This window comes from Microtus ochrogaster, unplaced genomic scaffold (genome assembly GCF_000317375.1).
Source record: "Microtus ochrogaster isolate Prairie Vole_2 unplaced genomic scaffold, MicOch1.0 UNK17, whole genome shotgun sequence".
Taxonomy (NCBI): Eukaryota; Metazoa; Chordata; class Mammalia; order Rodentia; family Cricetidae; genus Microtus; species Microtus ochrogaster.
In genome coordinates, this window is record NW_004949115.1 from 388,958 (window position 1) to 410,929 (window position 21,972).

The following is a 21,972-nucleotide window of genomic DNA, read 5'->3' on the forward strand; positions in this document are numbered from 1 at the left end:
AGAGAGAGAGAGAGAGAGAGAGAGAGAGAGAGAGAGAGAGAACTGAGAATCTCACATGTCTTTTGAAACCTTCAAGCCTACCCTCACTGACACACTTTCTCCAATAAGGCCACATCTCCTAATCTTTCCCAAACCGTTCTACCAACTGGTGACCAAATATATGTGCCTATAGGCACATATATTCTCCTTCAAATCAGCACAATAGGTTTTATAGAAATCTTTAAATTCTCAGGCAACTAGACAATGTAACTAGAATTAAAGGACTCTGTTTATAGTCCTAAGCCATTTGTTGTAGGCAGAGGCTGATCATTGGCTTCCCTGATAATCCAATATAATCACATAGAAACTAATTAATTACAATACTGTTTAGCCAATAGCTTAAGTGTATTTCTAGATAGCTCTTACATCTAAAATTAACCCATTACTATTATTTTGTATTTTATCACGAGGCTCATGGTTTACCTGCAAGGTTCTGGTGCATCTGTCCCCTGCAGCTTCAGGCTTCATGGTGTCTCTCTGAGTCTGCCTTCTTTCCCCCTCTATCTGCTTGGAATTCCTGCCTTGCTCTATTCTGCTAAGCAACTGGTTGAAACAGCTTTATTCATTAATGGATAAAAGCAACACATATACAGAAGTGCTTCCCACATCAATTTGTCAATTGATAATGGATCCTGTAATTCATGTTCACTAGATTTTTATTGGTACTCATCACATGCAACAAATAACATCTTATATGGACATGGTCCAATCTCAACATTTGTGAGGCAGACTGTGGAGGTTTGAAAGAAAATGGCCTCCAAAGGGAGTGGCACTATTTAAGAGGTGTGGCTTTGTTGGAGGAAGTGTGTCACCGTGGAGGTGGGCAGTGAAAAAGCTAGTGAAGATGTAATTGAATGAGGGGGCCATGTTTCAGTCCCAGTAAACAACAGAACTTTACATCTTTGGCCATGTGGTTCTGGCTTTAGAGTTAAGGATAGAAGAAATGTGTTATGGAATTTATCTCTGCATCTAAGAAAAGCTGCTGAGGCGAGACATGTGTCAGGGGTGTCCTTGAATGAAGGCTTAGAGAGGCTATTAAGTGAAGCTGCAAAGTTGAAGCCTGGATGACCTTGGAGACCCCAAGATATGGAGATGCCAGAGCCATGAGATACCTATCCAGGAAAGCTGTTAACAGAGAGTGGAACTAACCTACGAGGAAAAAAGTATGTTGTAGTCAACAGAGATGAAAGGAGTTGGCAATCTGAAGAGTGTTTTGACATTATATATGGAGATGCAGAGTTTGGAGTTTGTCCAGCTGGTTTTTGGGCTTCCTTTTGTCCAGTATTTCCTCATCAGCCTCTCTTCCCTGTGTTTTGGAATGGTAATGTCTATCCTGTCCCGTTATATGTTGGAAGTATGTAATTTGCCTTTGATTTCAGTTTTACAGGTGAATAGAGTTAGGAAATTGCATGACTCTCAGAAGAGATTTTGAATTTCAGACTTTTAAATAAGTTTGGGACTGTTATAGACTATGGAGACTTTTGAAGTTGGATTGAATGCATTTTTACATTATGATATGGCGATAACCCTTTGGGGGTTAGGGAGTGGAATGTGGTAATTTGAAAGAAAATGGCTCCCCCAAAGGGAGTGGCACTATTAGGAGGTGTGGCTTTGTTGGAGTGGGTGATGTCTTGTTGGAGGAAGTGTGTCACTGTAGGAGTGGGATTTGAGGTCTCATATATGCTCAAGCCATGCTCAGTGTGACACTCAGAACACTTCCTGTTGGCTGCAAGATGTAGGACTCTCAGCTACTTCTCCAGCACCATGTCTACCTGCATGCCGCTATGTCCTATCATAATGATAATGGACTGAATCTCTGAACTCTACATGAACCACCTCAATTAAATATTTTCCTTTATGAGAGTTATGCTGGTCATGGTGTCTTTTCAAAGCAACAGAAACCCTAAAACACAGATGCATGCAGATCTCTTCAAATTTTAGGCCAGCCTGCATTACATATGGAGTTCTGGGACAGCTATGACTACATAAAGAGACCCTGTCTCAAGAATATAATTAACAAAACAAGCCAAAGGAAATGAGATGGAAAAAAATATTATCGTTATCTAAAAGTGGCAAAACTCTGGATTCTCAGGTATTAGCTTTTACTAGGAGCTCTCAGCTAGGAACCGAATGAAGCAAGGCTGCCTCCTGAAAGATGTGTTTGTAGAAGAACACTCAGAACTTATAAAGGGAGATAAAGGAAATATAAGATAGAGGACTTTTCTGAAGACAGAACATTCTTATTGATTCGAGGGACTGTGTGGCAAATATGGAGGATCACAGCAGTAGCCAGTTATTATGCTGTTAGACAAGATAAGCTGAAGAGCTTTCAAGGGAAATCTCAGAGGATGATGACTTAGGAGACACATGGTATTTTTCTTTTCCCTTTTCTCTTTCTCCATCTCTCCCTCTCTCTTTCTTTTCTTCTTTCTGTCTTTTTGAAGTCAGTTAAGCTTCAGCTTAACCGACACTGCACTACACAAAATAAAGCATAGTATACTAGGGGAAGAGGAAGAACATATCAACGGAGGGAAACAGTAATGTGAACAGAGAAATCACTCCGCAAAGAGCATCAACCCTTGAGTTAAGTTAAGCCTTAACTACTAGTTAAGATTGCTTTCTCTGCACAAACTGCTATAGAAATGGACTGAAAATTGCTGGTGTTGGCAGACATCACAGATTTGAATGAATTCTATTTCATTCCTGTACTTGAAGTCTTCTCATCTGTAAATGAACAAACTGTTTTTCTGTGACAGAGCAGCAATAACAGAAAGACTTATCACTCTTAAACTGCATTTATTGCAAGGAAAATGAAATATAAGAAATTCTTTAAAGTCAGTCATATCACTATGCGGAGTCCCAAAAATAGAAAAAAAACCTTATCATACTATGTGACCTTTTGGGTCTGGCTTCTTCACTTAGCATACTACTGTCAAGGCTCATACATTTCACAGCATAGATCGGCATTTCATTTCATTTCTATCAATGAGAATATTCCATTGAATGGATACAATAAATCTGGTTGTACCTGCTGATGGGTATTTGAGTTGAAAAATATTTGACTATAGTTACACAGTTTTGCTTTTGTAAATAGTGTTGCTATGGACATATGTGTACATTTGTTTTCATACCCATTTTCAGTTATTTTGGGTAAACATTTGAAAATGAAGTTGTTGGGTTATTCAGTAACTCTAAGTTTAACATTTTGAGGAAGTGGTGAAGTATTTGCCTAGTTAGCTGCACCAGTTTGCTTGTAGAAATGTTGCTTATGGTTCAGTTATGAAACCTCTGGGACACTAAAGAGGTAGGCAGTGTGGCCCAGCAGGATGAATGTTGAGCCTTGACTGTTTCCTTTTCCAGTTCTGAAACAAGTAGCTCATAGCCTTGCATCAATTGCTGACTCTCTTGGAGTCTCCTTTGGAAATGAAAAGAAGGACTTGGACTCTAGACAAGCTTTAAAGGATGTTGCAGTCCTAAAATTCCATTCGAAAAGTTTACTGTTAGTTACTTCACATTTCAAAGGCGAATCCATATTTTTCCTTGTTCATGTTTTGTAATAAGTGAAAGCTTGCTTCAGTCAAAGCTGTATCAACAAAGCATGAGCCTAGGAACACAGACCTTGAAGTTCCAAAGCCTCCTTTTGTTTTAGGTACTATCAGAGAGACTTGAGATAATTGGATTGGAGATGATGTGCTCTTGGCCCTGAGGTTCTTAATCTGTGTTGTGCAATATGTGTCATATTTGTTTTTTTTTTATCAAACATGGTACAGCTAGTTCTGACAGGACATAGCTGCATTTTCTAGCCAGTAGATAAAATATTTGGCATCTTTCGAATTTTTTCAGTCTTAATTCCATAACTTCTGTGATCTAAAGTGATGTCACTTTGACTTTCATATGATCTGACAGTATGTTTCTGTTTCCTACTGGGAGTACTGGTTTTGCAATACCTTCCTCCCAACCCTACTTGCATGAAGGAAAAGTCATAAAAATGCTAATGTGACCCCCTGCCACCAATGAGACCTCTGCAGGCTTGCTGATGTAGGTTCAGATTAGGGTCAACGCATTTACCTTTGGCTCTTTGTTCCAATGCAAGATTATAGACAAGTTTATGCTCGACTGTACCTAAATGTAGCATAATCCTGCCTAGGTAGTGTAATGGTGAAGTAAAATGCTGTGGATTACCAGCGGCTGCAGAAACGCTGCAGATGCCCAAGCGGCGGCAGTGGGCAGTGGATCATGTGGTGGCAGGCAGTGAACAGTGGGTCCCCAAGAGCATCCAGTCCCAGGCAGGAACGGCACAGTTCCCCTGAGTAGCCGGAGCAGGTCACAAAGAGAGACAGACAGATGGGCATGCCACCGAGACCACTCCGCAAGCCTCAGGAGGCAGCTGGTCCCGGGTGGGCGAGAGACAGAGACATGGATTGGCACGTCATGCAGAGTGAGTTGGGAGTGAGTAGGCATGTGAAAGCAATTTAGACAAGGACCATTCTTCTGTCTATCAGATGAGCAAGACTTTCTGATTGATATCTTCTTATTTTGGAAAGCATATGAGGAAACTCTCTCTCTCTGTCTCTATCTCTCTCTCTCACACACACATACATACACATACACACACACACATACATACACACACACTGGCTGAGGCTTTTTCAAAAGAGTCTGACAATGGGGCTGGAGAGATGGCTCAGAGGTTAAGAGCACTGACTGCTCTTCCGGAGGTCCTGAGTTCAATTCCCAGCAACCACATGGTGGCTCACAACCATCTGTAATGAGATCTGGTGCCCTCTTCTGGCATACATGAAGGCTGAACACTGTGTACATAAATAAATAAATAAATCTTAAAAAAAAAGAGTCTGACAAGATCTTTAAAATTGTAGAATGTACATCCTCTCTGACATCATTTCTACTCTCTGGTGTCTCCTTACAAAGACGTTTTGTTTTGTGATTTTGCAGCGGTGGGGATTAAGAAATCTTAGGGTACTGTGCAGTCTGGAAAGTATTTTACCACCAAGTTGTATCGACAGCATATCTAAAAAAGTTTAGCCAGATACCAAAAGATACATGTGCAAAAGTATTAATTGGAGCACTGTTTCTAAGAGGGAAAACTAAGTAAAAATATCTTATTAGATTTATTATTTTTATTTTTTGTGTGACTGTTTTGCCTGCACCTATGCTATGTATGTGTACCACATGCATATTTGGTGCCGCAGAGGCGATAAGAGGGCACCAGAACCCCCAGAACTGGAGTTACAGATGGTTGGGAACCACCACTTGAATGTTGAGAATTAAATTCAAGTCCTCTGCAAGACCAATAACTTATTATAAATGACTGAGCCATGGTTCCAGGCCTCAGGCAAAAATCATAAATGTTCGTGTTGAATGAGCTCTTCAGAAGGTTGAGGTTTTTCACAGATTCTGAAAGCCACCTACCTAGGTAGTCTGGATTAGAAGGAACTCTCTTCAAATGGATAGGTTCACTTTTAAAATATCTATTTTAAATTTCTTTTCATGAAAAGGGTCTAGGATGTTAGGGGCTGGAGAGATGGCTTAGCGGTTAAGATTGCCTCTCTGCTCGGGAGGCAGAGGCAGGCGGACCTCTGTGAGTTCGAGGCCAGCCTGGTCTACCAAGGGAGTTCCAGGACAGGCTCCAGAGCTACAGATGTGAAACCCTGTCTTGAAAAACCAAAAAAAAAAAAGATTGCCTCTCTGCAGAGGATCTAGGTTCAGTTCCTGGAAGTAGGCCGTTATGAAAAGAGGCCTTGCTTCTCTTTTATGTGGGTACATACATGCATATGGTAATAATCTAAAACATATTTATTCATCCATATTCATGTTTTCCTAGGTTGATGAACATGCAGGATTTTTGTCTGGTTGTCCACTGTTAGAAATAGGAGTATCCTAGTTTGCTTTGCCCTGTTGTGATGAAACATTCATCAAAGTCAGCTTAGGGGACTCAAGGGTTCCTTCCAGCTCACAGACCACCAAGGGAAGCCAAGGCCGGAACATGGAGGCAGGAACTGAAGCAGAGTTCACAGAGGAGTATTGTGTACTGACTTGTTCCTCATGGCTTGCTCTGCCCAGAGGTGGCACCATCCCTAGCGATCTGAGCCCTCCCAAGTCAATCATTAATCATGAGAATGGTGAGAACGGAGCTCAAGAGATAGCTCTGTGGGTAAGGGCATTTGCTGCCAAGCCTGACTACCTGAGTTCAGCCCCCAGGCCCACATGGTGGAAGGTTTCCCTCTGACCTCTATACCCACACATACAAAATAGACAAAACAAAACAAACAAACAAATGAGCACTGCCCACAGACTTGCCTATGAGACAATCTGATAGAGGTATTTTCTCAATTGCGGTTCCTTTTCTCCGAAAAACAGCCATAAAGCAAATAAACTAACCGGTAGACCAGGATTAAAGGAATGAATGTGTGTGATATGGTCAGTTTAATGGTTGTCATAGAGTAAATGTTTGGTAAGCGGCAGCTTTTATTATTTAAACATATCGTTAAATGTTTTCTATTTGAATAACAGATACATTTTTATAGCCTGCGTCATATAGAGCCCAAGTAAAAAGAGATTGTTTTTATCAGCATTTTAACTTAAAGGATTACAGACTGACAATTTTGACATAATTAGGGGGATTGTCTATTTTATAGAATTCATAAACTAAGGGAATATTGGGACATTGTAGGGCACAGGGGACAGCATTCTAGGCAGACATAATTTTGTGAAAAAAGTAGCTCAAGGATTTTCGACCTTATATTTAATTAAAAAAAAAGTCAGTTGACAATTAAGAACCTGAAGAGTTGCTGTTCAGTGCTGTTCTTGTAGCTTCCTTCCTTTATTTATTTTTAAATCCTCCTGTGTAAGATAAGAACACTGCACCTGAGAATTGTCTCAGACTTTTCGTCACTGAGAAAAAGTACCTGACAAACAAGTTGAGAGGAAGGGCCATGTTTTGGTTCATGGTTTCCGTTTGTCCTAGACTTTGTTGATTCTATTTGGAAAGGCAGAACATCATGGAGGCAGGAGTGCTTGGCAGAGGCTGTTCACTTCCCAGCAGCCAGAAATCAGAAAAAGGAAAAGTAAGGAAAGGACCTAGGGCTAGGTGCCACCAATAGCAAGACCCTCCGTGACCTACTTCCTCTGCCTAGCTCCTGTGGCCTCCAGTTCCTACTGCTTCTCAAAATAGTGACACCAACAAAGGACCTAGTTCAGTTCAAATGTACCCTATGTGGTACATTTCACATTAAAACCATACTAGTAATTCCTAGCCACCATTTCTACACAAATGTTACAAGCAGGTATTTTAGGAGAACATTTTCATTTAATCCTCCTTCTGATGAGTCTTATGATTGAGATATATATTACCTCCAAATTGCAAGTGAAGAGGCTGAGGTTGAGAAACAGGTCGCATGATTCAGTGTAGGATGGTAGGCCTAGGTTCAAATCTCTGATGGCTTTCCCTCCTATAATAGTGGGTGATTCTGAGTGAGGCGCATTTAAAGATGTCCTTTTACTGGCCATTTAAGATTGTAACTTATTGGGCTCTTCTTGTATGTTAGAGGAAAAGGAGAAGGGATTTGAGTCAGCTACAAAACTGGTGATTTGTCTTGTTAATCTAACATGACTAGGTTAGAAGCACAAAGATCATTTTCTTAGATTTGATGACTACACTCTCTTAGTCTTATGAACAATAGATTTTTCTTCTCCTTCTTGGGAAGGTTGCTAAAGCAATTTTTAAAAAAAACCCTGCCAAGACTTATTTAGGGGACATAGGAGTTCTTAAAAAGAAGTTTCAAAGGAGACACTGAACTGAAGTTCCATTGGATTTCGCATGCCAGCAGCTGTGGGCACTTGAACGCGTTCAAGCACGTGTTCAACCTGACCTTGGGGTTGGGTGCGTGGGGTACTGACAGCTGATAGATTCGTGGGGGGGGGGAGCTAGTTGTTTTTAAGGCTGTGGCCTTGAGTAAATTGATCAAGCTCCAGTGGGTGGATTATGAAAAAACAAAGAAGATATAAAGTTAAGAGAGAGGGTAGGGAGTGGAGGGGTAAATTCGGGAGGAGTTATGGAGAAGAGTGGGGGTGTTTATGAATAAACTCACTGAATAAAACTCTCCAAAATTTAATTAAATATTATATTTTTAAAACATAGGGTCTTTATAGAACAACTTATGAAGATCCGAGTCATACAAACAACAACATTAAAATTCTTGTTTTAGGGCGTTAGATGACTTTCCATTTGCTTGGGACTTTCGGTGAGCCTAAAAGCTGATGAAATATATTTGAATAAAAATAAGTGATTATTAGAAAAGATAAAGCAGTGTTCAAAATAAAATTTATATCTAACGAGTACACCTTTGACCATTTTTATTTGATAGAAGGGATCAAATCCAGTGACTTACAGCTGCTAGGCTGTGAGAGCCAAAGTTGCTATGCCTACGAGATCCGTGAAACAAAACTCTGCTCAGCAAGCCTCTTGCTTAAGGACAATGCTGTAGGCTGTTGTTTATGGGAGATAAGAAACCACATGTTTTCATTCCCATAAACAAGTTTGTCCCATCTGCACTAGATGGGCTTGATCATATGTGGGCGGGAGGCTCACATGCAGGAAATACATCAGAATATACACACACCCCTGATTGGATGTAGGCTGGAGGTGAGTTAGGATGTATGCTTGCTCCTGATGGACCAGATAGGAAATGCAATGAATTATGGGTTTTTCTTCTTAAGATGTTGTAAACCATGACTCAGGACCATTTCCTGGGAACCTGGGTATAGACCTGGCCAGAGCCCATCCACCTGGCCAGTATTTAATTAAAGCTTGATTCAAATTTGGCTTTAAATTGTGGTAGTGGTCTTACTCTTGATCAGAGCAATTAACATTTTCTGGAGGCTCCCTGTGAGATTCAGACCATCCACCCAAATTTTAAAGCTGGACCTTCACTCCAGAACTCCGGGGCTGAGGGCCGCCTCAGGAGGCATGTGCCTTGATACTTTCCAGGGCTCCAAGGTTGCCTTCAGTTTACAGACTGTTGGAGTGAGCTGCATGTTGAGAAATGCAGCAAGCATCAGTGGAGTCATAATCTCTTGATGAGTCATAATCTCGGTCTGCTTTGTGGGATCCCTATCTGGGAGGTGGAGGGAGTTCAATAGGACCCTGATATTCTCCTGTCCAGGGTCTGAGATATATAAATGTCTGAGGGTGTGAAAGATTAAATAAGTTCTGGGGTCCTCAGAAAATGATTTAAGATGTATAAATGTAAGTTGTAAGTATGCAAATAAATGATTTAAGGTATATGAAATTTCTTTTCCTTTCTAAGATGTTACACTAAGATTCCAAAAGTTCGGAGTTTTAAAATTGATCAGTGGAGTTCTGACAAGCTGGCCAAACTCTGACTCCCTACTGCTTAGTCGCAAGCTCAAAATTCTAAATTTCCTTTGGTTGTCTTCTAAATATAGACTTAACAGTGCTTCTCATCAGGTTTAGGACATCTCTGTCCAATCTATATCTAGCTCTCTGGACAGAGGAAAAAATGTTCACGTGTTTTAACTCCAAAGGTGAACTCCAGCTATTTTACAGACACCAATCACCTGCTTTTTCTACAGTGTGGATTTCAGTATAGATTAGTAATGCTAATGATACCTAAAATGTCTATGTTTTTTGTAAACTGAACAAAAATTCATGTAAGCTTCAGAGTATTTGGGGAAGACATAAGACTTGGGTCTACTTCTTATAGGCCAAAAGGACTCTAGATAAGAACATCCTAAATTTCCTCACCTGTTTATTCCTGAGGATGGTATTTCTTCTTTTCCTGTTCTTGGGACTTCTCTTCTTCCCCAACTAGTAGGACAATTGGACCTGAAAATTCCAAATGTAAGATTATCCTTTAAGTCCCTAAACGTTAACTGTCCCTAGTCTATATTTGTCTCATCAAATTTCCATTTAGCTGACAGACACATCCAGGCATCATCTGCTGACTACAACCTGCTCCAGATGTCTGAGAGCCCTGAACTTGCTGAAAGCTGATGCGGTCCAACTGTTGTGAATGCTTCCTGTCTCTTCAGCTGGGTCAGTAAACCAGATGCTTCTGATAAATGTCTCATTGCCTCAATTCTCTCCTTGCCTTTGGCTAGCACGCCAGTCTTCCTGAACCCTGACAACAACAGCCTAAACAACAGTTTCAACAGGAAGTAGTTACAGAAGAAAGTATGTTGCCTCTTATTTCCTCACCGGCTGGAATATTAGATCAAAAGGAAACTCCCTATCATATGGGACAAAATAGCTACCAAAAGTGCCTATTGGCATACCAAGAAAGGTACCTGTTAAAACCAAATAGACCCAGACCTATCAACAGGTAGATTTACTAGCTGAAATAGTTCTGTAGTATGATAGGGCACTCAACCTACTCTGTGTAAAGCAGGGAGGTGATTGTATAGCTTTAAGAGAAAGTTGTTTCTATATAAACCTCTCAGGAATCATTAGAAATAATCTGGCTAAAGATCAATAACACCGATGACAACTTATGCTGGAGAGGTTGTGGGGTAAAGGGAACACTCCTGCATTGCTGGTGGGAATGCAAGCTGGTAAAACCCCTTTGGATGTCAGTGTGGCAATTTCTCAGAAAATTAGGAAACAACCTTCCTCAAGACACAGTAATACCACTTTTGGGTATATATCCAAAGGATGCTCAATTGTGCCACATGGACATGTGCTCAACTATGTTCATAGAAGCTTTGTTTGTCATAGCCAGAACCCGGAAACAACCTAAATGCCCCTCGATTGAAGAATGGATAAGAAAAATGTGGTACATTTACACAATGGAGTACTACACAGCAGGAAAAATAACGACAGCTTGAATTTTGCAGGAAAATGGATAGAACAAGAAAGCATTATTTTGAGTGAAGTAGCCCAGACACAGAAAGACAATTATCACATGAACTCACTCATGGGAGGTTTTTAAACATAAAGCAAAGAACGCCAGCCTACAAACCACAATCCCAGAGAACTTAGACAACAATGCAGACACTAAGAGAAACTTACATATATATAATCTACATGGGAAGTAGAAAGTAGAAAAAGACAAGATCTCCTGAGTAAATTGGGATCATGGGGATCTTTGGGGAGGATGAAGGGGGGAGGCAAGAGGCAGGGAGGGGAGCAGAGAAAAATATAGAGCTCAATAAATATCAATTAAAAAACCAAAATTTTTAAAAAAGAAATAATCTGGCTGTACTTGGAAAAAGATCATTGCAAAAAAGGGGAACAGAGATGAAGGAAATAACTGGTCCCCATTCTAATTTCCAGGTTCCTTCTTCATAGTAACCCTGTCAGTCATTTCAGGGCCTTTAGACCTTCTTCTGGTGCTAATTACTGTTGATTCTTTCATCATTGGTTCCTTAACTAAATGATAATTCCTGTCTGGGCACCATTAAGCTGATGGTTATTAGATCTCAGTATAAACAGATATCCGTCACAAAGTCAAAGATTTGACTCAGGACACAACTCAAGGGTGGAATGTGAGAGCCAAAGTCACATTTTAATTTTTAATTACTATGCCTAAGAGATCCATGAAGCAAAATGTCTCTGATCTGCAAGTCACTTGCTCAAGGACACACAGTTCCTGACGTGCTGTAGGCTATCGTTTATGGGAGATAACAAGCCATGTGTTTTCACTCCCCTAAACAAGATTGCTTTTCCCATCCGTACTTAACGTGCTTGCTCACATGTGGGCAAGAGGCTCACAAGCAGGAAATACAATACGGCAGGATATACACTTCTCCCTGACTGTTGAATATAGGAGGCACATCAGGATGTATGCTTGCTCTTGATTGGACCAGATGGGAAAGGCAATTTGTTATAGGTTTTCCTTCTTAAAGTGCTGCAAACCATTACTCAGGGCCATGTCCTAGGGACCTAGGTATGGACCTGGCCAGTGTCCATCCACCTGGCCAGTATTTAATTAAAGCTTGCTTCAAATTTGGCTTTATACTAAGTAGTGATCTTATTCTCGATCGGTGGGATTAGCAGGAAGGATTAATAGGCAAGTGCGGTATCACTGAACTGTACCTTCAGCTCTGTCTTTGACCAGTTTTGAAAAGTCACTTAGTTCATTATTTTGTTCACAGTGAGATCATCGTCTGAGGTTTCTGATTTCACTAGGTGCTTCAGACATACCACTAAAGCAAATATTTTGCCTAGTTATTGGGTCTTTAAAAATAATGTTTGTTAATGGCAAGGCAAGCTCTTATGTATAATTTGTGTATTCAAATATTATTACAGAGTCCTGCTGCTTGTTATTTGGGCTCCAGGAGGGAATTATTCTAGTAACCCAAGAAGTGAGTTTAAGATGCAAAGACGTGGTACATAGTCAGTGAAGAACAGTTGTTTTCTGGCCTTCCATAAATAACTAATGCCAAGAGCAGCCTGGCTATCTGTTTCAGCTTCTCATTACACAAGAGCAAAGCTAGCAAGGCCTAAATATCAGCGTCTGCCAACAGAGCAGCCTTGTTCAAGTCTATTTAGCTTCTAGAGGCTTTCTTTTTCCTTTTTTTTTAAAAATAGCTTTTAAATGAAGTTTTAACATTAGCATACAAAGTAATGAGTTTCATTATGACCTTTTTATACATATTTTGCTCTTATTTGTCCCTCCATTCTACTGTTCTCACTCCTTCCTCTCTCCAGTGTCCCGCACCCCCACCCCATAGCACCTTTCCTGGTTTTCTGTCGTGTATATCTCCCCTTTTATATTGTACCTTATGTTTTTCTAACTCTCCCTTCGTGTCAATTTGATTTTGATGAGATGCTGCTGCCTGTGCTTCACAGAGAGCCCCTGGGAGTGACGGGAATTCCAAGGTCTAGGACTGGCTAGTTCCGGGACTGGACAGATTGTTTCATTTGCATCTGTCCCTCCCTCTTTCAAAGACAGTAATCTCCCATCTTCCTAAGGCATTAAAAAAAAAACTGTGTCAGCTCTAAAATGTCAGACAGCTGCTTGGGGGAGGGACAAAGGTTTTGCTTCAGGGTCATAGGTCTTAGAGGTCTTTTCTTGCTTCCTTCCCTTCCTTTCCTCCTCTGCTCCCTCCCTCCCCTCTTTCCTCCCCTCTTTCCTTCCTTCCCTTCATTGTTAGTCCATAGAGTGTGATCTTGAGACAGACTTTCATTTTGTAGCTCAGGCTGGCCTCAAACTTAGATCTGTTTCTGTCTCCAGCGTGCTGGGATCACAAACCTGTGCCATTACTCCTGGCTCTTGGTTTTGCTTAAAAAAAAAAAAAAAAAAACTGTTCTGGAGGTACTGTGGAGATATTTTTTCCATTTGCTTTTATTTTTGTTTGTTTGTAGTTTTTGTTTTGTTATCTTTTTTTTTTTTGAGATGGGGTCTCGTGTAATCTTAGCTGACCCAGAACTTCTCTGATCCACCTGCCTCTGCCTCCTAAATGCTGGGATTAAAGGTGTGCACCACCACAGCAGGTTTTCTCTCTTGCACAGGTGGCTTTACTTTCTTCTTTATCCTAAGTGTGGTTGGTTAAAAGTGCAGGAAAAGATCTGGTAGATAATAAATTTGACAAGAACTGTGGGCATTAATTAATAGTTTAAATGATAAAGATTTTGAAAATACAAGTCGTTTTTTGGTCTGATATCTATCTCTATATATCTATATGTATCTATATCATGGCATATATATCACACATATATAATGAACACATACATGTATGTGCATATGAACAAAACCCAATAGCTCCCTTCCTTTACACCTCGTAAAGCTGGAGGGACTTCTGTAAGCTCCTGAGGACTATTATATTCAGAAGAGTTAATTTAAAAATGTCTGGGCTATGTGATGATGATGGAAACTAGAAAAGTCTTCTTTATTTAGAAGTTCTTTTCCTGCTTGCTCTAACAGGTTGAGTTATTTGGAACACTGGGTCTGTACGGTACCTGGGTTTTAGTTCCATAACTAAACTTTAAGTTTGTTGGAGGAGTGGATGTTTGTTCCTCCAATTTCTTTTGTATTAACTCGAAGATAAATGACAAGTCTCTGTACAGTGTAGGTCCCTGGTAGAATATATAGCCAGCTAATAATTATCTGTTTCTGGTATTACAACAAGATCTCATAAAAATAAAGATGACAATTAAATTTGCTGTTTGAAGTCCTGAACTTTCTGGGTCACTCTTGAGAAAGGAAAAGTACATGAAATGGCCGTGGGCACATTGTATCCAAGTTGGTGACTCTGGAGAAAATAAAAGAAGCACTAGAGCTTTGAAATAACAGCTTAGGAACAAACTGAAAGGCTCCGCTCTCAGCCAACCACACGAACAGTTTGTGCCCTTCGAGGTGCTCCTTAAAACTCAAAAGTCAAAAATTTCACTTATTTAAGATCCAGATCAAAACATCTGGGGATTATTTTTCTAGGTCCTCACATATGATTATGATACACATTAAAGCTTAGCTACTGTAGCCAGCCATCTGGGATGAGCAATTGTGTGCGTCCTTGTGTGTGCCACACAGTCATTCTATAAGGAAAATGGAAACGAGTAAGTAAAACACCCACAATAAGCAGAAGAAAGCAGCCAGTTCACCCTTATGCTTATGCGTCATAGAACTAGAAGACTAGTTGACATTTCTTTCTTTGGGCGGTATATTCTTGGCAGTTTGTTGTGGCGTATTCGCAGTTACAATCTGTCATGAAGCCCTGAGATAGTCTCTGGAATTTTATTTAGAACAATAATTTTTCAACTCTTTGGGGAGGAAGCAAGATGATCTCGCAGTAGTGACCTGACTTTTTTTTTTTTTTTTTTTTTTTATTTTTTGGTTTTTTGAAACAGGGTTTCTCTGTAGCTTTGGAGCCTGTCCTGGAACTTGCTCTGTATTTGCTTCCAACTCATGTTTTTTTTTTTTTTTTTTTTTAATCAGTTGTGGGCTCTTTTTGCCTTGACCGAGTGACATGCAAAACCCTGGCTTCAAGGGACATTTCTTGAGCCTGAGGGAGCAAGGATCTTAATACTAAGGATGGGTGGTTTTTGGCTCAGGCTTTCAGGAGCCAGAAGCCAACAAACTATGGGAAGCACGAGGTAGTCCTAAGATAGGTATCTACTAAGGGCAGCTGGAAGATGACCTGGGGGAACTTTTATCCTGGGTGGAGCCCTGGGAAGCCCGCTAGGGCGTGGGCTTGTTCCGCAGCTCCCCGCCGTTGGGGGCCAAGCCCTAGCAGGAGCGGGAGGTTCTGCCCAGAACTGCAGGATCTGCATTGTAGCCACTGGCTCCAGGGAGCCTTTAGCGACCCGCGACCCCTCGGTAGCAGCCCTCCTCCTTCTCAGCACCCACCACCACAGCGGGTTCCGCCTCTTTGGCGATGACGTCCTCAGCGAGCGGGGGCGGGCGCGTGGGTGGGCCGAGCCGGCGGCCGCCTGCGATTCGGCGGGCTCAGCCACACCACCGCGCGCCCCCGCTCCGCCCGCCCCTCCGGGCGCGTCTTTTCCGGGCTCTCGCCGCGCCCCGCCTCCACTGGCCGTCCTGGTTGCGCGCGCGCTGCTGCGGCTTCTTTTATTTTTTTTTTCCACTGCTCTTCGCGGCGCGCCCCTCCTTGCCAGGCAGCTCCGGAGCTAGCGGGCACGCGGGTTCGTCTCTGCGAGCTTCCTTCCCCTTAAGGCCGGACCGAGTGGCAGAGACGTGGTGCACGAGGCAGCAACTTTGGGTGAGTGATCCTAGGCTTGGGGAGGCTGCGACCGCTGGGTCGCTGCCCAGGAGCCCCCCCGCCCCCCCCGCCGCCCCAGATCCCTGGCGGGCTCCGCGTTGTTCACCTGAGCTGACTGGAGGTCAGGGGCGCTCGGCTTCCCGGCAGTGGCCGCTGGTTCCTGAAGCTCCTCAGATTCGGGGGAGATAACCACTGTCCCTATCTCCTTGGATGCTCTCCGGGATCTTCTAGAACCCCGCCTGACTCGTCCCTGTAGTTCCCTGTACCCGAGGGCCATGAGAACTCTTCCTTTCGGGGGTACAGGGCTTTGCCATGACTCAGTTGACATGAGCACACAAAATTGCCTGCTAGACCTCCAAACGACCTTTAGGGCGCCCCTAGACCTCAGCTCCATTTTGTCCCCTCCCAGTCACTTTGTAACAGGGTCCTGGCGCGCGCGGGTGTGTGTGTGTGTGGGGGGGGTGTTTCTGGCTCTAGAAACATCTGCCCTCTCGAATTTTTTTTTTGGGGGGGGGGGAATGTACCTTAGGTTTCGATAGATACCCTCTCAGCATCCATACCTTTAGGTATGTGAGCAAACAGCTGGATCCTAGCTGAAGCATGCATGGTGTGTTCTTCCAGTCTTCATCCCCGCTTTCAGTAGGTATATTTAATATTAGGTTTATTCACTTCCTCTTCCTCTCATTCGAGTTCCGAAAAGAACTGTGGCCGATGTCTATAGACAGAGAAACCTAGGAGAATGTGATTCACTGCCTAACTGGCAACATATTTGAAGTCAGACGTCATTTCTCATTTTTAACCCAGTATCTCTTTCGAAGACATTTATTTTTCATTCTCTTGAAATTAATTTGCTCCTTCGTACTTTTCATCTTAGGAGAAAAAAAAAGTCAATCCTCACTCAGAGAAACGACGATAAGGATCGGAATAAGGGGAAATGAACCTTGCTGAAGAAGTAAGCCGTGTGCTTTACTGGTTAATGGTTTAATCACCCAACCACTAAGTTTCCTCTTCTGTGAAAATATGCCCAGCTGTCATGCATTTGGATTCAAGCATAACCGAGGTTCCTTCTCGTGTTTCTTGGACCTCAAAATTCATGCTTAGTAACACGTTGCTACGGACATTTAGCCTAAGAAAAGCCATTTCCCGTGCTTTCTTGTAACTTTAGTTTTTTTTTTTTTTCACTTCCAACAAGCAAGGCTTCCAAATGTTCTTGATGTAAATCAGCAAGTTGAGATCAATTACAGTGCTCCTACTAAGCATGTCAAGAAAAAATTTAAATGTTAAGGCCTCCCTTAAATTGCAAACTAGCTCATCTTTTCAGCCGAATCTGCGAAAGTGCAACACATGCTAGACTCCTATTCCAAAGAACCCTCTCTGCCACTTCCATGGAGGAAGCAGCATTTATAGTGTACTTAATACTTGCAAATTGGGATAAAGGACCTTGACATAAAAAAAAATTCCAGAAGGGTTTATTGTACCGATTTAAAAGTTTGAGTGAGTTCAGCTTTGTGGGTTCTTTAAAACAATACTCTTAAAAACTAAATCAAATACATCTTTTGTTGTTGTTGTTGCTACTGAATTGGGTAGGGGTGTGGTGGGTGGAGAAAGAACAAAGAATCTTGCCCAGTTGGGTGCAAGAGACCCGAATCCAGACTCTGGAGACATTCAGATTCTAGCCTCAGCTGTATCTAACTATAGCAACCATTAACAAGGAAGGCACTTTCCTTAGTTTTCACATATATAAATTAAAACAAGGCTATGCTTGGCAGGATGATTCATAAATCTCTCATGTTGGATTCTGTATTTTGAAAATAATGAGATTTTTATGCATATATATTTAAATGCACTTCACATTAAGGCTATGGCTGAATCTTGTTATGTCAGCATAGAACATTTTCTCAAAGGTCTAAATATCAAGTTATTCTTAGTTTTTAATTCCTCGTGACTTAATGAATTACTTCATGTGGCAGTACATAAATTCACAAGCAGTTTTACAAATGTTAGGTTAACTTCCACTCCACTTGCGGATGAAAAGTGTGGACACTGCACTGGATTTTAGACGCCCGTGGCCATTAGAAACTTGTAAGAGGATGTGGAGGCATACTGCTTCAAAATTATAACTGGCTAGGAACTTTAAAAGCATACACAGAGGGGCTGGAACAATGGCTCAGTGGTTAAGAGCAATGGTTGCTCTTCCAGATGTCCCAGGTTCAATTCCCAGCATTCACATGGCTCACAGCTGCCTGTAACTCGTCTCTAGGGATGAATCCAGCACCCTCTTCTGGCCTCTGTGAGCACCAGGCGTGCATGTGGCATAAAAACATGCATGGAAAACGCCTAGAAACATAAAATAAGTATTCAGCTGGGTGGCAGAGGCAGGCAGAGCTCTGTGAGGCCAGCCTGGTCTACATAGAAAGTTCCAGAACAGCCAGGGCTACATATACATAGAAAGACCCTTTCTCAAACAGCAACAACAACAACAATGGAATATATTTAAAAACCAATTTTAAAAAGCATACGCAGACATTTCACTCATTTATAAATTCATCCCACTCTCTTGTTCTTAGCGGCTCATGTATTTTGTGGTAGACCTTCAGGATATGATGGTTAAGAGAACAACACCTATTCTATGAAATTGTAATCTGAGAGGATGGTGTGGTTTTAGTGAGACATAGGCATGTACTTTATTTTTATAAAAAAAATAGTAATAGCCAAGTCAGGATGAATAAGTTCCCCTCGAAGTTAAACCTCAATAGGATAGGAGATAATTGTATTATATTGTGGATTGTTGGTTCTTTTGGATTGTTGGTTACTTTTAGCTGTTTTTGGTTTTATTTTTTTAAGACAAGGTTTCTCTGTGTAGCCCTGGCTGTACTGGAACTCACTCTTTAGAGCAGGCTGGCCTTGAACTCCTAAGAGATCTGCCAGTCTCTGCCTTTAATCTGCTGGGATTAAAGGCTGTTCTACCACACTCAGGCTCTCCACTTGGTTCTTTGTGACATTGTATGTTCCCCTCCCTTCCTTGATTTTTCTCAGGAAAAACATAAGTTTTGTTTTTCCACTCCTGCTACTGGCTGATAGTATGCTTTTTATACCCTTTTCTTTTGATTATGAATTCTGGTGTTGTAGGTTATACAAATAGTTAATAAGAGATAATACCCCGTATCTGATTTTACCCGATGTTAGTATCATGAATAATTATATAACAGTACAACTAAGAAAGTTGGAATAGATACTGTGTGTCCATCATATATTCACATTCCACCAGTTTTTCCTTTTATTTTTAAAAATTTATTTTCATTTCTAATTTATATGTATGCATGCCTCCTGTGTGCAGATGCCCACCTAAGCCAGAAGAGGGTCTGAATGCCTTGGAGCTGGAGTTCTAGGAATTATGAGCTGCTTGGCATAAGTACAGGGAACTAAACTCTCATTTTCTGCAAATGAAGCAAGCATTCCTTTTTTTTGTTGTTGTTGGTTTTTTTTTTTTTTTTCGAGACAGGGTTTCTCTGTGGTTTTGGAGCCTGTCCTGGAACTAGCTCTTGTAGACCAGGCTGGTCTCGAACTCACAGAGATCCGCCTGCCTCTGCCTCCCAAGTGCTGGGATTAAAGGTGCGCGCCACCACAGCCTGGCAAAGCAAGCATTCTTAACTGCTAAGTCATTTTCCAGCCCCAATATTTCACCACTTTCAGTGTACAGTTGACCTTGTTTAGTTCTGCATAGTGTTGCCATGTGTAGCTTTCTGTGGTCACTCCAGGCAAGTCACAGAACGATGCTATCCCCCAAGGATTCCATGTGTTGCCTTTTAATATTTACTGTCGTCTTCTGTCTCGGTGATGTGTTTCCCATGTCCCTTCTTGTCGCTTCAGGAATGCTAAATAAACGGGAACACAGGCCTACCACTAGCACAGTTCCTTGGAGGTCTGTGAGATGTATAGAGGGAATATACTCCTAATCAATAATCTTTTCATTATTGAAAATGATGAATGGCTTGTCATAGTTGTGTGTTTAACCATTCACCTATCAAAGAACCTCTGATGTTTCCATTTATGAGCATGATTTTTCACTTCTGGGTTAACTGTCTAAGAATGCAGTTGTCAGATAATACAGTAGTTACATGTTTAGGTTTCAAACTGTTTTTTTTTTAAAGTACTACCAGTTTTATATTCCCATTGTGAATGCTTTGTGACTACTTTTTCCCCTTAGCTATGTAGTGCTTTGTAGTTTTATTCTAATTTCCTTTTTTTTCAAAGATTTATTTATTTACTATGTATACAGTATTGTGTCTGCCTGCACACCAGAAGAGGGCACCAGATCTCATTACAGATGGTTGTGAGCCACCATATGGTTGCAGGGAATTGAACTCAGGACCTTTGGAAGAGCAGGCAGTGCTCTTAACCACTGAGCCATCTCTCCAGCCCTCTCTAATTTCCCTTTAACTATCACTATGTAGTGATATCTGTCTTCATAGTTTTAATTTATAATACTCTGATGGCTCATAATCTGCATTTGGTACCACTTAATCTTTTTATTTGTTTACTATATTTGTGCATTTTTTTTTAGATTTTTGAGATTGTAATTTTGTGTTTTGAGACAGTCTCTCTTAAGACCCTCTCTTGCACTGTTCTGGAACTCTTTATGTAGATCAAACTGGCCTGAACTCACAGAGATCTGTCTGCCTCTGTGTCCCAAGTACTGGGAATAAAGGTGAGGTCTGCCTCGTTTGAGGGATTTTATTCACAGTGTTTCTCCCTTATCTTTCATCACTCCAAATTCTCCCTCACTACCCCTCTCTATTCTCCTTCTAATTCATGACCTTTTTTTATCTTTATTGCATATGTGTGTGTGTGCACACATCCTCTAAATATATAAGTCTGTATACTGTTACTTTGTGTTTATATTTCTAGTCCAAATGTATATATACAAAACACTTACCTACCTAAGACTCAGAGAATATTGGTGGAGGGGGCAGAAAGTGGATTCCTTCATATGTAGTAACATCAGAATCTATACCTGTAAATTCTTCCCAGCATGACCACCCAAATGTGAGCTAAGCAGAGACACCGACAAACATGCCAAAATGGACAGGGACCAGGACTCAACCCTACACAAACTACAGGCAACTGAGTAAAGCTGGCAGCAGGAGAGGTGGTCCTCTGCCACTGACCACCCCGGCCGGGTATGGGGGGGGTCTTGTGGGACGTGGTTTCTTGAAGATCAGATGGGTAAGGATTTGGCGATGACAAACAGAAACAAACACATAGGCAGTTTCAATCTGAGTGCATTTTGCAGCTCTCAAACAAGGGTTTTATACAAGTAGAACAGGTATTACAATTCTTAAAAGATGTGTTCAGTGAAGCAGTTACAAAGAACAATTATCATAATCACCTGGCACAAGAAGGCACAAAATCAATCAGGTATTACATTTCCTAGACGGTTCAAAGAATCAATTGCAAACGGAACAGATAACATCTTTAGTTACTAAACAAAACAATTTGATAAATCACTTATAGTTAATGAATGACTCTTATGTCCTGATCAAGTTCATAAATTTTCATGTGTAATCCTTAACTAATGTCTAACTTTTATCTTCTAAAAATCTTCAAAGTTCAATTTAAAACTATACTTAAACAATGCTTTCTATACCGTAATGTCAAAGCCAGCCTCATCTACAAATGCATAGCCATACAAATTCATATATTGTCAGGAGGATAGTCTATCAAAGTATTATTTTATAATTATGTAAATGACTATGAAGCAAAGCACTGAATCTCTTAGAGAAGAGGTCATGGCCAGTGACCCCAGTTCAAGGGGGTGGCTTCTTCTTGGCCCAGGCTATCACGAACATCTTGTAAGTACAAAAAGGAAATAGAAGCAGACAGACTGCCATGAGAACTACGGCTCAATAACTTCTCTCCGGCTAGAGAGTTCCACAGCTGGTTCCAGGAGACCTCCATTTGGAGTCACATGCCTCAGTCTGTGGAACTTGTCACACAGATTCTACTGGGGTTGGTATGGCAGTCCTCCCCAGGGAAGAGCACACCAGTGGATTGTCCAGTACCAAATGGTCAGCCCTGAACACACTACTAGGGTTTTGAAAATTTAATGTTTTGAGAATTTCATTCGTCAGTACACTGACTACTGATCATAGTTGCCCCTTCTTCCCCACTACCAGCTCCTCCTGGATCCCCCCTTCCTGTCCCAACACACACACACACACACACACACACACACAC

At 41.4% G+C, this 21,972-nt stretch overlaps 1 protein-coding gene across 3 annotated transcripts in view; it reads left to right on the forward strand.

Moving 5' to 3' along the window:
* Positions 1-15,557: 15,557 nt before the first annotated feature.
* Positions 15,558-21,972, forward strand: part of Acsl4 (acyl-CoA synthetase long chain family member 4) — a 77,372-nt gene continuing 70,957 nt past the window's right edge. For 2 of the 3 annotated variants that reach the window (XM_005367334.3, XM_005367335.3), the window contains exon 1: positions 15,560-15,735. The gene's annotated coding sequence lies outside the window, so the exon portion shown is untranslated. Of the gene's footprint in view, positions 15,736-21,972 lie in introns of all 3 variants that reach the window. The other variant, XM_013353842.2, reaches the window with a different exon arrangement.